We start from the raw sequence: 15,233 nt of genomic DNA, 5'->3' as shown, positions 1-15,233 counted from the left end.
TAGTTGTGTGATTTGTGGTACAAATTCATAAAGTCAGTGTTGTGTAATCTTTGGCTTAAGACTCCGAAAGGTGAGACCATGAATATTGTTGTGTGATAACACTTTTAATATGCTTCATATACACACCCCATATAAAGGTATCCATAGTAAGGTGTAAGCATTAACAGTCCATATGATATATTTCCATGTAATATATGATACATGTTAATTTAATTATCTAGTAACTTCTTCCAATTTACAATATTTTTTGGATTTTTATAGTTTGATTAATGATAATTTATTACATATTTTTTTTAGGCTTATGTTATTTTATCCTGTGTCTTAAGCAAGCGCAAGGATGATGACAATCAAGAATAAATGTATTGATAGTGAGCGTGAAATTTTGAGTCACTTTAAACTACACAAAATTATCATCAAGGTTGGATGAGATATTTAAAAAATCTGGTCATTAGCAAAAAGTTACATGTGGTGATGCTTGAAGTGAATGGTGCTAAGAAAAAATGAAAATTGTGCAAGAGTTTGCAATTACTAACATTTTCAAAGAATTTGCAAAACTGGTCTTGTGGTTGCTGGAAATTTAGTCTGCATTGGCTGGCTGGGAAATGAGTGCCTCTTTTCTGGTCTTCCTCAGGCATTTGGAGGATACTTTTCTCAAACCAGAACTTGCTCCTCCTGGCAACACTTCCACTTGATGGGATATCAGCTTCTGGCTTCACTGCAGTTTTCTTCTCCTGGAAATCTTTCCCAGCTTCCCATCTGCTGCAGTTATTGCGATTGTCCTTATGCTTCAGTGAATTTATGAGATAAGTTCCCGCAGTCTGCCCCAGCCAGCTGCTGCTTCTTTTCCACCTGGAAAATTTTCTGTTCCTGGCCTGTTTCTGCTGTTCCTGCGGTGTCATTCATAGGAGCTGCTACTGGATCTGCTGCAAGACTGCCTCCTGGAACTTTTTTGCTGGTTCCTGCAGTCTCATGTACAAGAACATTGTCCCAGGATGCTCTGAAAAATAATATGCAGTCATTCTCCTTGCAGGACAAGTTAAAGGAAGATTCCCAGACTCAAGCTGTGTTGCCCAGAATCTGCTTGCTGGTCAGTGCTCTCAGTGATTTTTCTGCAACTTTCCCAGCTCTTGGTGCTGTCTTAGGTAGCCGGAATGCCTCCTTGCTTGCTATACAGTCCATGGAGTGTTGGTGGCCCAGCTGTACCTGTGCGACGTCCTCTGCCTTTGCTTAATTTTTTTTTGCTGATAATCCTGCCATCAAGTTTGCTGTGATAAAAAGAATTTTGTATAACTTTCTCTCGCTATACAAATCAGATAGTATTAGGATTGATACAAAAGTAACTCGTACTAATTCAAACTAATTTGCATATTTAGAGAAATGTTACTTTAGCTAAATTTGTTATGAATAAATTATAAAATTGTTTAAAGACAATATTAACAATTAAAATCTTTATAAATGACATGGAGTTATATATTTATATACTTGTAATTATTTATATTATTCTTGATTTTTATTTAAAAATTTATTTTATTATTGGATAATGAGAATGTAATTTAATTTGTAGGATTATTGACATATTTTAAAGGTCATAGCATATAATTTTTAGATCATTTGATGCTAAAAATACTTGAGAGAGTGAAATTAATAAACAATTTTGGGTTAATTTGAAACCCAAACATTAAAGGGTTGAGTTAGAATTGAAAATTTTTGACACAATCTTAATTTGGGTTAAGTTAGAGTTAAAAAATTGTTACCCGAAACTTGAATTAATATAATAAGAATACAATCCGATGATATGAACTACCAAATCTATTAATATCTTCTACCCACCCTCAAAAACTCCATTATTAATGACTTGTGAATAAACATGTCAATTGCTCTGGACCTCAAAGGGTCCGGCCTGATACTGTAGCACCATGGGTTCGACCCATGGGTCAGCCTAATACTCTTTAAAAATTTTAAAAAACAAATAGCAAAAGCTTGCGGAAGTCTAGCTTTATTTGTTTTTTAATTTTTTAATTTTTTCTATATAAATTAATCCAAATCTTTTTTATTTTTAATTTTATTTTCAAATCTCTCAATCTCAATTCTTTTATTATATTCTCAGTCACATTTTCTCTGATCAACTCTCTTTTAGAAACAGTCCAAATTTGTAAATAATAATTCTTTGTGTTTATAATTTCATATATATTTTATTTGTGTTTGTAATTATATAGTATATAAATTAATTTATTTGTATCATATTATAAATTTATAATATTTTTGACCATGTAATCACGATATTCCTCTATCACAACTGAAAAATTAGAAATAAAATGTTCGAGATACTATCATCGATTTTAATAATTAAAAAATAATTTGTATTTAAAAGTTTTAATTAAAATTTAAAAAAGTTGTTTAAATGGGCCAATTTGACCCTATATATATAATGCCAAGCCTTGGGCCTTCAAAAATTCATGGGCCGCCCAACCTAGCCCATGAGCCAGATGGGCCAAGCTAGAGCTGGCCCAGCCTGACCCATTGACCTGTCTACTTATGAATAAATAAGCTATTTGCAATATAATCACTATATTTCCTTGATCAATATTAAACGCTCTCCTCAGATACAAGAACTCTGACATTTGGGGTAAACTAATAATTACTAAAGTCTTATTTCTTTATAATGTACTGTTAGAAAATTTCCTGATCTGAGTTAATATTAGGGAAATCAATTAATTTACCCAAAATTGAGGGGTGAAAAAGAATATGCCCAAAATTTTTAAATATAAACAAAATTGCCCTTTTTCACTATGAAGACAAAACTACCCTTCATGAAAAAACGAATAAAAAGACAGTTTTCTTCCCAACTACATGAATTCGCAGATGCTTTGCCTGATTTTCTCAGGCAATTTTGGTGACTTTTCCAACCACCAAAATGGATGAAAAGGTTAGTAAAAAACAATCCTTGTCATCTTTTTATGCATTTTAGTGTAAACTTTAACTGATTGGATGCGGTATTTAGGTGTTTAGACCTAGGATTTCAATTTGAAACATTTGATGAAATTGTTTGACTTGTTAGTGTTTTGACTTAATTTTCTTAAGGCTTTTGTGTTAGATTAGATGTAGATTTTATTATTGATGAAATGAGATATGAAAAACGAAGTTTGGGAGGTGAAATCTCACTAACGAAATCAACAGTCACCACACGAAGTTTTTGTTCACAACACGAATTAAGATTTCGTAGAGTCAAGGAGGTTTTATGCATTTTGCAGACATTATGGACCACACAAATTCGTGTGTTTGGGGGCGAAAGTACAAGTTTTTAAACAATGTATTGTGTGGTAGGGCAAAAATGCAAATTTGCAAAATAGGTTGACATGTGGATTCACGTGGTAGGGGCAAATTGTGGTTTTTAAAGTTTTCCCACCACACAAATTCGCTTGTTAGGGTGTTGGGGCAGAATAAAAATTTTAAATTATAGGTGTTTTATGATATTTTTCACATGAAGGGGCAAATTGAAATTTTTTCATTTTAGGGTTTTTTTTTATGTGTAGAATTCTAATTTGAGGTCTTTTTTTTTTAATATTGCATCTATGTTAAGAATTGACTTATTTTTAATATAAAATTGATATAATTGCAATTTAATTTTTTTTACAAAAAGCACCTCCAAAAAGAAAAAGGGATTATGGAAATGGTGAAATGAGATTTCTTATCGAAAACCACTTCAAAACTCAAGTTATTACGTGTAGGTATAGAGATGTGGGAGACATGATTAAAAAAATATTTACAGAAAGCCAATTAAAAATGTTTCGACGTACTTGTTTTGGGCACTTCCTCAACCTTAAGGATAGTCGATTCAATGGAGTGTTGGTACACTCCTTCATCCTAAGAGAGGTAAATAGGGCAAACTCGAGTGATGAGTTATAGTTTAGAGTTAATGAGGTTAACGTTAGGTTTAGCCCATAAGAGTTCACCATTATGACAGGTCTTTGATTCAATCGAATATTGGATATTGACATGTATACTTCATCAAAGGTCATAGATCGGATCCAACATACATATTTCCACAGGTATAAGTCAGTTGCATATGTTAATTTAAGTTATGTTTTTCAACAGAGGCCTTAAAGGGAGGATGACACTAATGCAATAAAGTTTGCCCTGTTGTATTATCTTCACACAGGGTTATTAGCAAATTACTTGAGGAAAGCAACCCCACCAAAAGATGTTATGATTGGTTGATTATCTTGATGGATTCAATACATACCCATAAGGACTACAAGTGTGGTAAATGATGTATTGATTGATCTATGACAATATCTCCCAAATTTGTATGGATTCCAACCTTATAAAGAAGAAGGAAAACCTTATGAAACAATATAGTATCATGGGGTTCCCATTACCTTTCTAGGTAATTGTATCATTTATTAATTTTTAAAAAATTGTGATTAAAATAGAAACAATTTAATACGATTGTAATTTTTTAGAGTAATAGATTTAAGTTGAAATTATAGTTTTGGATATACAAGACATTGGACACACTACAAAAATGGGTGGATATCATGCCAGTTTTAGGATTTGCACACATGTTGAAGTGGCACACAAAAGATATTTCAGGATGGGATGTTATCCCAACTATCTTCACCGAAGATGCAATAAGTAATAATTTGTTATTAATTAAAATATAAACCTGGTATAACAAAGTTTACTTAAACAAAATTTGCAAGATGATGTTAATTTCCCGTTAGTTTTAACTCCGGTTGAGAAAGCGACAAACTAGTTTGACGACATCATTCGATACATGGGAATGTCAAATGGACAATCTTCTTCATCAACATTCTTGTCAAGAGAAGCATCCTCTATTCGTCCTAATGTTGCTTATCTGGTCATTGCTCTAACTTATATCAAGGCTTTTGTTCAGCCTACTATCATTAAGCCCATTCCTATCGACGCCCCTATTATGACCCCTGTCATTGAGTGCATATCACCAATACCCCTCGCCATTGAGCGCACTTTAGACGACCCCCACATCATTAGACATTATTTCTCCATACGTTACTTTGATGTTGCATTAGCTTGATAAGGAAATCTTATCTTGGATCGGATGACTCATATGGAAGACACACGGTCTCATCTCCACACAGATACTATCGTGCAGGTAAAAAAGTTAATGATACACATGTTAATTAAATATGTAAACATGTAAATTTTACAATAATTGTATATGTTGTTACAATCTCCTCATGACAATGATGACAGACCATCGAGGGGGTCCCACATTCACATCTCCACCTACAATCAAGGCAAGTATTAAACTGTTAGAGTATATTGGAGATGATATTTCAGAAAAACTTTGATTATCTATTAACTTATGATTGTTGATATTGTTACAACATCGGTTTTTTTTATGAAGGACCATTGAAGGAAGATCTTATATTGACTTTTGATGTTGATGATGAGAGATCATTGCATGAGGTTTCCCCATTAATACCTTCTTTAATAGTTCGGGTAAGTATAATGTTATTTGTATATGTTATATCTAAATTCAGCATTCAATTTTCGATTCCTTGTTAACTCATTAGTGTCAACATTATGATAGTGCCTCAAGGTTGATGAGGTCACATCGAGAGAGGATCCCATATTGACATATCTTTCGACATAGAGATACATATATCGTCGACTATATATATTGTAATCTTTGATTAACCAATATAAAATGTTAATATTGTTATAGGATGTTGGTGATGATAGATCACCCCATCAGAATTCCCTATTATCACCTTTTTTTTATAGTTCAGGTAAGTATAACGTCATCCGTATATGTTATATTTGAATTTCGAGTTTAATACAACACATGATCAATAATACGTTTTCAAAAATACGACAATAATAATAAGACTTTTAGTACTTTTCTTGGATCTTCTGGTTAAAATCAATATAACAATTCATATATAAAATATTTAATTGACCATTAAAGCTAATATAATATAATATATCATATTCAGCCACTACACTATTAAGTGAATATGCAACAAGATTAATAAAAGATCCGTACCTCAAATCAATCCATATATCAGACATTAAAGAAATTACAAACATGACATAATTACAAATAAGCAAAGAAAAAAGTAATGAAAGTTTACCTTTCCGAAGAATAATAAAGATGAAAAGTTGAGCCTAATAAAAAGAAAACCATTGATACGGAATAAAAAAATTATGTGAAAATTTTTTTATTGTTGTTATGAATATAAACCTGTTACGGTGATTGGAGAGATTAGGAATTTAAAAAAATGGGTTTTTTTGTTGGCATTACGATAATTAATTGAAAATTAAAAGGACACTTTTGTACTTTAGACTTGTATATCGAAATAAAGTCAATTAAGATTTCTTTCAAAATTCAAAAAAAGGGAAAACAAATAAAAAGGTTGTTTAATACATATTTAATACGAAAAAAGTGTAAAATATACGTTTAATATATTGTGAGTTTAAAAATTCATAATGCTATGTTTAATATGCAAATTAAACAAGAATATTAATTATTTGCGTTTTTACTAACTATAATAAAAACTAACATTCCTTCTCATTTTTCAAACTAAAACACATTTCAAACACAAGGGGTAGACACCGAATGAACAAAGAAATATTGTGATGAACGATGACGAAATGGTGAAGTATGACGAATAAATAGTTGAAAATTCTCATTCTGCAGTAGCACCAACACCAAAATAGTTGGATTTTGGTCACTATAGCGGGAATTATATGTCTCATTCGTTCATTATTAAAAACAAGTTGGTATAGTTCAATGGGTTAAAGCGTGTGGCTATTAACCACTAGGTTGGAGAAGAAAAATTATTTTTATATGTCGCATGAGATTTTGTGATAATGATAAGAAATTATCTTTATCTATAAGGCAATTTAGTCAATCTTTACTCAGATGGTTACATGGATGGGGGTGTGCAAAACCATGTAGCCCAACCAGTTAACGAAATATGTGAGCTAAATCAAATTTTTGGTTTGAATAAAATTTCTAACCAACATCGAACAAATTTTACATAAAAACTTTTTAATAATCGACGTGATTTTACCAAATAATCAAATTGAAATTTTTGATTACTCAATTTATGAATACTGTATAAAAATTTGTTTAAGTTTTTCTTTTAATGGCATGAACAGTATAAGCTGGGCCCATGGATCTTAAGGCCTAGCTTGTGACACAGCTCAAAAGGCCCATCGGCTAGGCATAACCTAGAATGTAAAAATTAGAGTATACTGCATACATTCACTTGTAAACTGTAAACAGTTGTGTTTTCTTTCTTTCTTGTTTTCCTTCTCTTCTTGTGTTAAATTCTCTCTTGCTTAGCATGGTAGTATTTTTAGTTAAAGAATTTCACCATCCACAGATTTTACATGCCTAGCATAGCGTAGAACAAAGAAATTTAAGAGAATATTACTATGTATAAGATCTACAGCTAGCCATATAGATATCGGCAAACATAGGAATGATCAATGTTGTGAGCCCATGGAAGAATTAAGCAACAACCTAAAACCAGTTTATATTATTATGAAAAACTATAACCCATCTACACATGTTTACACTTAATGAATAAAATAAATTAAAACAATTGTTCATCACTGAATTTTGCATATATAAGAGGAACCGGTAGATTGCCTCAAACGAAAAAGGAAAAGTACAAATCCTAATGCAGTCTTGGAATATATTCTGCATATACACCCACCCAGATCCTATTGCAACGACTGTATTCTTTTTCAGTCTCTTCCAATTGCAATTTCAGGCGATTAAGTATAGAATTGAGCACAACCTTAGAATTTTTCTCGCCCAAGTCTATGCCTACACAGAACTTCTTTACACAAGTCTGTTGTAAGGTGCTCAAGTCGTGTTTAATATCAAAGGTGTCACCCTTCAATAAATCCTCAATTCTGTTAATGGTGGACTTCAATCGATCCAACAAAACATCTGCCTCGAATCGATCATCTTCACATTTGTTGAGGGCTTTTTCATACTCATTATGGTGTCTGATTCTGTAGTTCTTTTTCCCTGGATCCCTAGAAATCCACTCATCATTCAGCACTTGAGCATCCAACTCCGATCTGCCACTAGAATTAGGAACAATAAAGTTTTTAGGCAAATGCCAGTAGCTAAAAGTAGCCTGTTCACAGTCGGAAAAATCCAAATCTCTAAGTGGTTTATGCCAATCTTCATGCTTCTCCTTGTCTTCTTTCCCCTTTTCAGTCTTCACCCTTTTATGCTCTGTCTTCAGTCTCTTAGAACTAACCTTATTCATTTCAATCTTCAACCTTCTACGATCAGCCTTCTCTGATATATCTTCTTGGTTACCACATTGAATTAAAAACTCCCCAAATTGTTCCATGATGCAAGGATACTCATCGAGTGAATGAAACAAGTCTTTAATTCCAATCCTTCCAGTATTGTATTCATGGACCTTCCTCAAGAAATTCATGTATTCATCCGAATCATTTAACTTATTCTTGATGTTTGCAAACAAACTAAGCCCTTTATTGAGAACAGAATCAACCCCAGAGCCTTTATTGGAATTATTAGAAGCAAGGTTTTTTTCCTCTTCCTGCTCCTTATTTAAGCTAAATATTTCACAGTTTCTACGAAACTCATCCATCAAATCTGGATGATCCCCAAAAACTGTAGCTATTTTCGCGTAAAGTTCATCGCCCATTTGGTTTCCGCTTAAAGCATTCAAAAAAGAATCATGGAAAGCCTGATGATTCTTGAAACGCGACTTAACCTTATTCAGAAAGTCGGCAGCAGCATGGAGGAGAGCATCTTCTTCAGTCACTGAGAAATCTTCCATCCATAGCAGTTGGTTCAGTCGGATTGTAAAAGCAGCGCAATCAAATTTTGGTTTTCGAAAATCAGATTGAACGGGTAGAAAAAGGTCATAAGTTTGATGATGTGGGTCTTGGAAAAAGGCTTGTGTATTGGATCTCTTCATCTTCTTGGTTTAGAATGAGAGAAGTAAGATGCGGCCAGAGAACAGAAAGTATATATAATGGTTAGTCCTATTCCTGATGAAATTAGGATTTGGTAAACTTAACACTCTAACCCACTAGAGTTTCATTAAAATTTTACAACCCCAACACTCCTAAGTTTATGTAACTGTCTCTTTCACTTATTTTCGTGCCTATATTTTTATAAAAATAATATTATGTATATATATTTTTATTATATAATTTAAATACATAAATAATATATTATGATATAATTAAATATTATTTTATTTTTAATTTAAAAATATTTAATCATATAATAATATATTATTAATATATCCAAATTATATATATGCACTACAAACCTTGATTTTTGGGCGGAATAGTCCGAGTTAGTATGCTCATAAAGCTATGACTAATATCAAACCAACATTGAGGACAAATTAATGGCCATGCACAGTCATTTATGTAATATTTATATATCATGTTACATCATCTTGCAACTTGTAAAGACTACGAAATCGTCTTTGGATTTGTATAATTCCAGGTGGGTTCTTTTTTCAAATATTTATTTAATTGACTTCTATTCGAGAAAAAACTAATCGTATTTTATGGTAAGATAATTTCAAAGAAACTTATGATGTGTGCTAGGAATATATATATATATTAATAAAATTATGTATATTTATTTTGAGTACATAAATAAATAAATATTATGTATATTATCACATAATTAAATAATTTTAAATTAAATATAAAATAACACAAATTTATGTAAAAATATATATATATAAAAGTATAAAATCATTTGTATAGTTAAAATAAATATATATAATATTATTTATTGTTCACATTTTGGGATAATAATGTAATAAGTATTACAAAATATAATAATATCAGAATAAATAGTGTTCTTGCTTTTTTTAAAGTTAGCAGGATCATTGGATTAGTAAAGTGGGAAGATTTTATTTGCAAACAGAAGACATATTAGATCTGTTAAATGGACGAATTTAGATTACCAACAACATCAACATGGGTGTTTTGCCTATCTTAAACATAGATTTGTGAATGTTTATAGAATACATAAATTATCTGACACCATATTTATAAAGTTGATAATCAATTGAATAGAAGAGGCATTTAATTCAAGATATCAGAAGTGTATTTACAATATGTAGTTGGATCCAAGAAATTAATTGGCTTTTTATCTAATCAATTTGTTGACTTGTTACTATACTCTTTCTTGATTTTTTTTTAGGGGTTCGGCATTAGAAACTTTGAGCTTTTTTGCTATTCTAGAAATAATTGGGAAATTGAAGAATTCAGAAGTTGTAAAATTTATTTTATATAGACTAAATAAAATAAATCAATCAACCAATCATAATTTCATATGATCTACGTATACATTATAAAATACTGAATTAAACTTTAGAATTATAAAAATATTTGAAACACAAATTATAAAATGTTGAATTAAATTTTAAAGTTATAGGAATATTTGAAACTAATTCGACAAGATTTGCACACAATTTCAAAATATTGAATTAAATTTAATGTTATAGGAATACCTAAAATGTCATAAAATTTGAATTGGTAACACTATGAATCTATAACATTGAATTCACAATACTGTTGAGATTACATGCATTGGAGTAATTGGTCTTTCGCTCTTGAAACCTCTCTAAATGAGAGCTTTCAATGAATAAAACGATATTGTATTGGTTTCAAAGAAGAGAGGTAGCCAATATATAGTCTTTTCAAGCTCTCTAGGGCTTGATGGGTTCGAGAACCATAAGATTGACAGGAATGCATGGTAAGAAGCAGTTGTATATCTAAGTGGATTCTGAAAGCACTCAACTTCCTAGGAACTCAAACTGCAAGTAGGTTGGGATGTCTATTTATACCAGTTGCAAAAGTAAGAGTCATTGTTGCTAATAGGCAAGATCTCTATTACACTGTTTTATGTGAAAAGTTTGAGGTTAAGATTTAGGGTCAGACTTTCCTTGTGGATGCCTATACTTTGCCCACTGATAGTTATGATCTCATATTAGGGGTTCAGTGGTTGGCTAACTTGGGAGACATTATCTGGATTTTAGGAGCTAACCATGCAATTTTTGGTGGGGCAGTAACAATTTCATTTGCAAGGGGAAAAATAAATGGGGTTAAGTTTGATAGGTGAACACCAATTGACCAAGTTACTACTCAAACAATATCAGTTTGCCTCTCTCCACTTATTGTGGTCTACAGATGCCAATATGGAAAGACAACTATATGAATTACAAGTAGCTAATGAGGAATAGAATGGGATGTATTGCAACAACTATTGGTTAAATATAGTAGAGTATTTGAGGAACCCCAACGGCTGCCACTTGAGAGATTTCAGGACCATAAAATAGTCTTGAATGAGGGCTCTCAACCGATGAATCTTTGGTCATACAAATATGAGGGTATTTAGAAATATGCTATAGAGAAGATGGTGAAGGAAATGTTAGCCTTTGGGGTGATCAAGGACAACAAAAGTCCTTATGCAAGTCCAGTGGTTCTGGTTAAGAAAAAAGATGGAACATGGTGTATATGTATTGACTATCGAGCCTTGAATCAAGCCAACGTGAATGACCACTACCCCATCCCTTTGATTGAAGAATTGTTGGATGAACTTGGAAAAGTTGTCATCTTTTCAAAAATTGATTTGCGTTCAGGTTATTGGCATATTAGAATGAATCCTTCCTCAATAAAAAAAAACAGCCTTCAAGACTCATAAAAGCCATTATGAATTTTTAGTGATGCCTTTTGGCCTCACCAATGCACCATCCATATTTCAAAGCATAATGAACTGCCTCTTTAAGCCTTATCTTTGAAGATTTGTACTTGTTTTTTAAGATTATATATTAATGTATAGCTCTAGCAAAGATGGCCATTTGATGCACTTGAAAACTATCCTACAAGATGAATCAACTGAATGCAAGGTACAATAACTTCATTTTTGGAGAGTCTCAAATAAAGTATCTTGGGTACATAATTAGTTCAATAGGGGTGCAAACTAATTCTCTGAAAATCAGTGCTATTCAGGAATGGCTTGCACCAAAAACCTTGAAGCAATTGAAGGGTTTCCTTGGTCTAGCAGGCTACTACTAACGTTTCATCAAGAACTATGGGGCTATAGCCAAGCCTCTTATAGATCGCTTGAAGGACAACTTTTCTTAAGATGCAACAGCTCAGAAATCTTTTAAGTAGCTTAATAAATGTCTTACCACAACCCTTGTTCTAGGCCTTCCAAATTTGGCTAAAGAGTTTCTCATTGAAACTGATGCATCAAGTGAAGGAATTGGCATTGTTCTCATGTAGGAAGGTCATCCCATTACTTTCATTAGTAAGCCATTGTCTCCTAAAAATCAAATGTTGTTGGCTAATGGAAAGGAAATGTTGGCTATCTTATTTGTTATCTGTAAGTGGAAACACTATAGTCATAATCAACATTTCGTCATTCGCACAGATCATCAAAGCCTTAAGTACCTCTTTAAGCAAAAACTCATTACTATATCATAGCAACTTGGGTGGCTAATTTAATGCAATTTTATTATGAAATTAAGTACAAAAAAGGAAAAGAGAATATAGTGGCAGATTCTCTTTCTCAGTATGTTGATGGTGAGCTTCACAATTTGACTTCTATAATTTTATCTGAGGAGTTAATGTCTCGCATTCAGCAAGGGCGGCATGAAGATGTCCATTTGTAATCTATTATTAAGGCCAAGTTTACTAATCCATCTTCATTTTGCAAGTACGAATGGAAGAATAGGAAGCTGTGACGTCAGGGAAAACTTGTTGTTGCGACATTCTTGAGCTACAACATGAGCTTCTTTTTTTATTCCATGACTCGGCCATTGGTGGCCACTTTGGTTTGGCAGCTACGGTGAAGAAGCTTGCGACAGTGGTATATTGGAAAGGCATGTGGAGAAGTGTGAGGAATTACATTAAGGGATGTACTGTCTACCAACAACATAAATATGAAAATGTGGTTACTCTTGGTTTATTACAGCCCTCGCCAATTCCTAAGGGAGTTTTTGTTGATATTACTATAGACTTTGTGAAAGGTTTACCGAAGTCCCAAGATCGCAATGCTATTCTAGTAGCGGTCGACAAACTCACCAAATATGCCCACTTTATAGGGCTCTCTCATCATTTTTCTGTGCAGTCTGTTGCTCAACTTTTCCTTGACCATGTTTACAAATTACATGGTAATCCTCAAACAATTACTAGCGACAAGAGGGTTGTGTTCCTTAGTAGATTTTGGCAGGAGCTTTTTCGGCTCTAAGGTACCAGTTTGTAGTATTCAACAACTTACCATCCTCAAAGGATGGTCAAACCAAAGTAGTCAACAGGTGTCTGGAAAGTTACCTCCGATCCATGGTTGGGGACCTCCCACATACCTGGTTTCACTGGTTATCTTTTGCTGAATACTGGTATAATACTAGCCATCACGCTAGCATCAACATGAGTCCTTTTGAGGTGTTATACGACTATCTTACTCCCATTCATATCCCTTATTTTCCCAAGGATTCATCATTAGCCGAGGTGGACACCATGCTACAAATGAGGGAGACCACCATTCAAGTATTGCAACATAACTTGTGTCATTCCCAACATCGTATGAAGTCTGTGGTTGATGGCAAGCATACAAACCAACAATATCAAGTAGCTAACATGGTGTACATTAAACTCCAACCTTATCGGCAGGTGTTGATGCACTAGGGAGCTCCGAAACTTCAGCCCAAGTATTATGACCCTTTTCCCGTATTAGAGGTTATCGACAAAGTGGCTTATAAGGTGCAATTACCTGTTGACGCTTTAATTCATAATGTCTTCCATGTTTCCCTCTTGCGTCTTGTCTATTCCAGAGTGGAAGCTTCACCTTTCCTTCCACCCTAACTTCAGCAATTAATTCGTGTTCGTCATGCCATTCCTGACAAGAAATTGGTTTGTAAGGGCAATGTCATTGCTGCCAAGCTATTAATTCAATGGCAAGGAGAGCCTCCGAAGACGGCTACATGGGTGTTCGCTGATGAGATTCGCCATCGGTTTTCAAGCTAGGAAGGGGGAACTTGTTGCATAACGACCTAATTAGAGTGTGCAAAAATTGGTTATAAATGGAAGAGAAGGGAAGTGGAGACCAGCTGAGTTAGAAATGGCATCGTAGGAGTAAGCAATACGGTGTCATAGGATAGACTTTATTTTTTTGTAATGCTAACGGTGACGTTTTACAATTTGTAATAATCTTGTTAGCGCCTACTTAAGGCAGGAGAATGAATAAGCAGATGATGATTTGGTAATTAAACACGTATATTGTATGTTTTCTTCCCCTGATTTCTTATCTCTGTTCATCTTCTTTCTGTGTTCCATCACTTTAGCCGACATAAAAATTTCTGGAGAAACTAGTACAGTTAAGGAGATTGGGACCTCATGTTTCCTCAAATGAAAAGTGGTTTGTCTTATGGTGAATAACATTAAATGTTTCTTTAGACATTCATTTACTATCTTTTGGATGAAACAATTTTTTTGGTCTAGTTTGTTTGTTGGCCTTTTGGAAAGCTAAGAAAGAGGAAGAAAAAAGTGCCAGGGAAAAAAATTGTCAAAAATTGGAAGAAGACAAGGATTCTGCCAACTTAATGGAGAAATTGCAAATGCAAAATCTTCTATTGCCCTTACTAATAATCTTATCTCATAAACTTTTTTATTTTACTTTTGTATTTGTTTGTTATAATTGATGATTTAGTTTAATTATATCTTCACAGGTAGAAAGGAAAGGGAATCTCGGATTGTCTCCAGAAGATCCTGTAACTAAAAAACCTTCAACAGCAGTTGTAAAAGATAAAAAAGGTACTGTTTTAATCTAGGCTTGTAAAAAATTGTTAAACATGCTCTTAAAAGGAAAGAGATCCGGGTGTGATAAGGACAAGATTATTAGCTATTAGTTAACTGATTTTATTTTGTAATTATAAAAAGAGATAAGTGTAACATATTTTAAATATAGGATTTAGTGGAGTTTAATGTTATGTAAATGTCTTATTATATGTAAATCTCCTATATAATGAGGCCCATGTATATTCTAAAGTCTATGAATAGAAAATAGTAATCCAATTTTACTCATGCAGTATCTAAATATGATAATAATGTAATCCAATTTTACTCATGCAGTATCTAAATATTAAAACAAGTTCAAACAACCCATTCCTGCAATTGATAATTGAGAAGCATAATAGGTTGGATGGTACTAATTT

Source organism: Mangifera indica, chromosome 3 (genome assembly GCF_011075055.1).
Source record: "Mangifera indica cultivar Alphonso chromosome 3, CATAS_Mindica_2.1, whole genome shotgun sequence".
Classification (NCBI taxonomy): domain Eukaryota; kingdom Viridiplantae; phylum Streptophyta; class Magnoliopsida; order Sapindales; family Anacardiaceae; genus Mangifera; species Mangifera indica.
Note: the sequence above shows the minus strand (reverse complement) of the source record.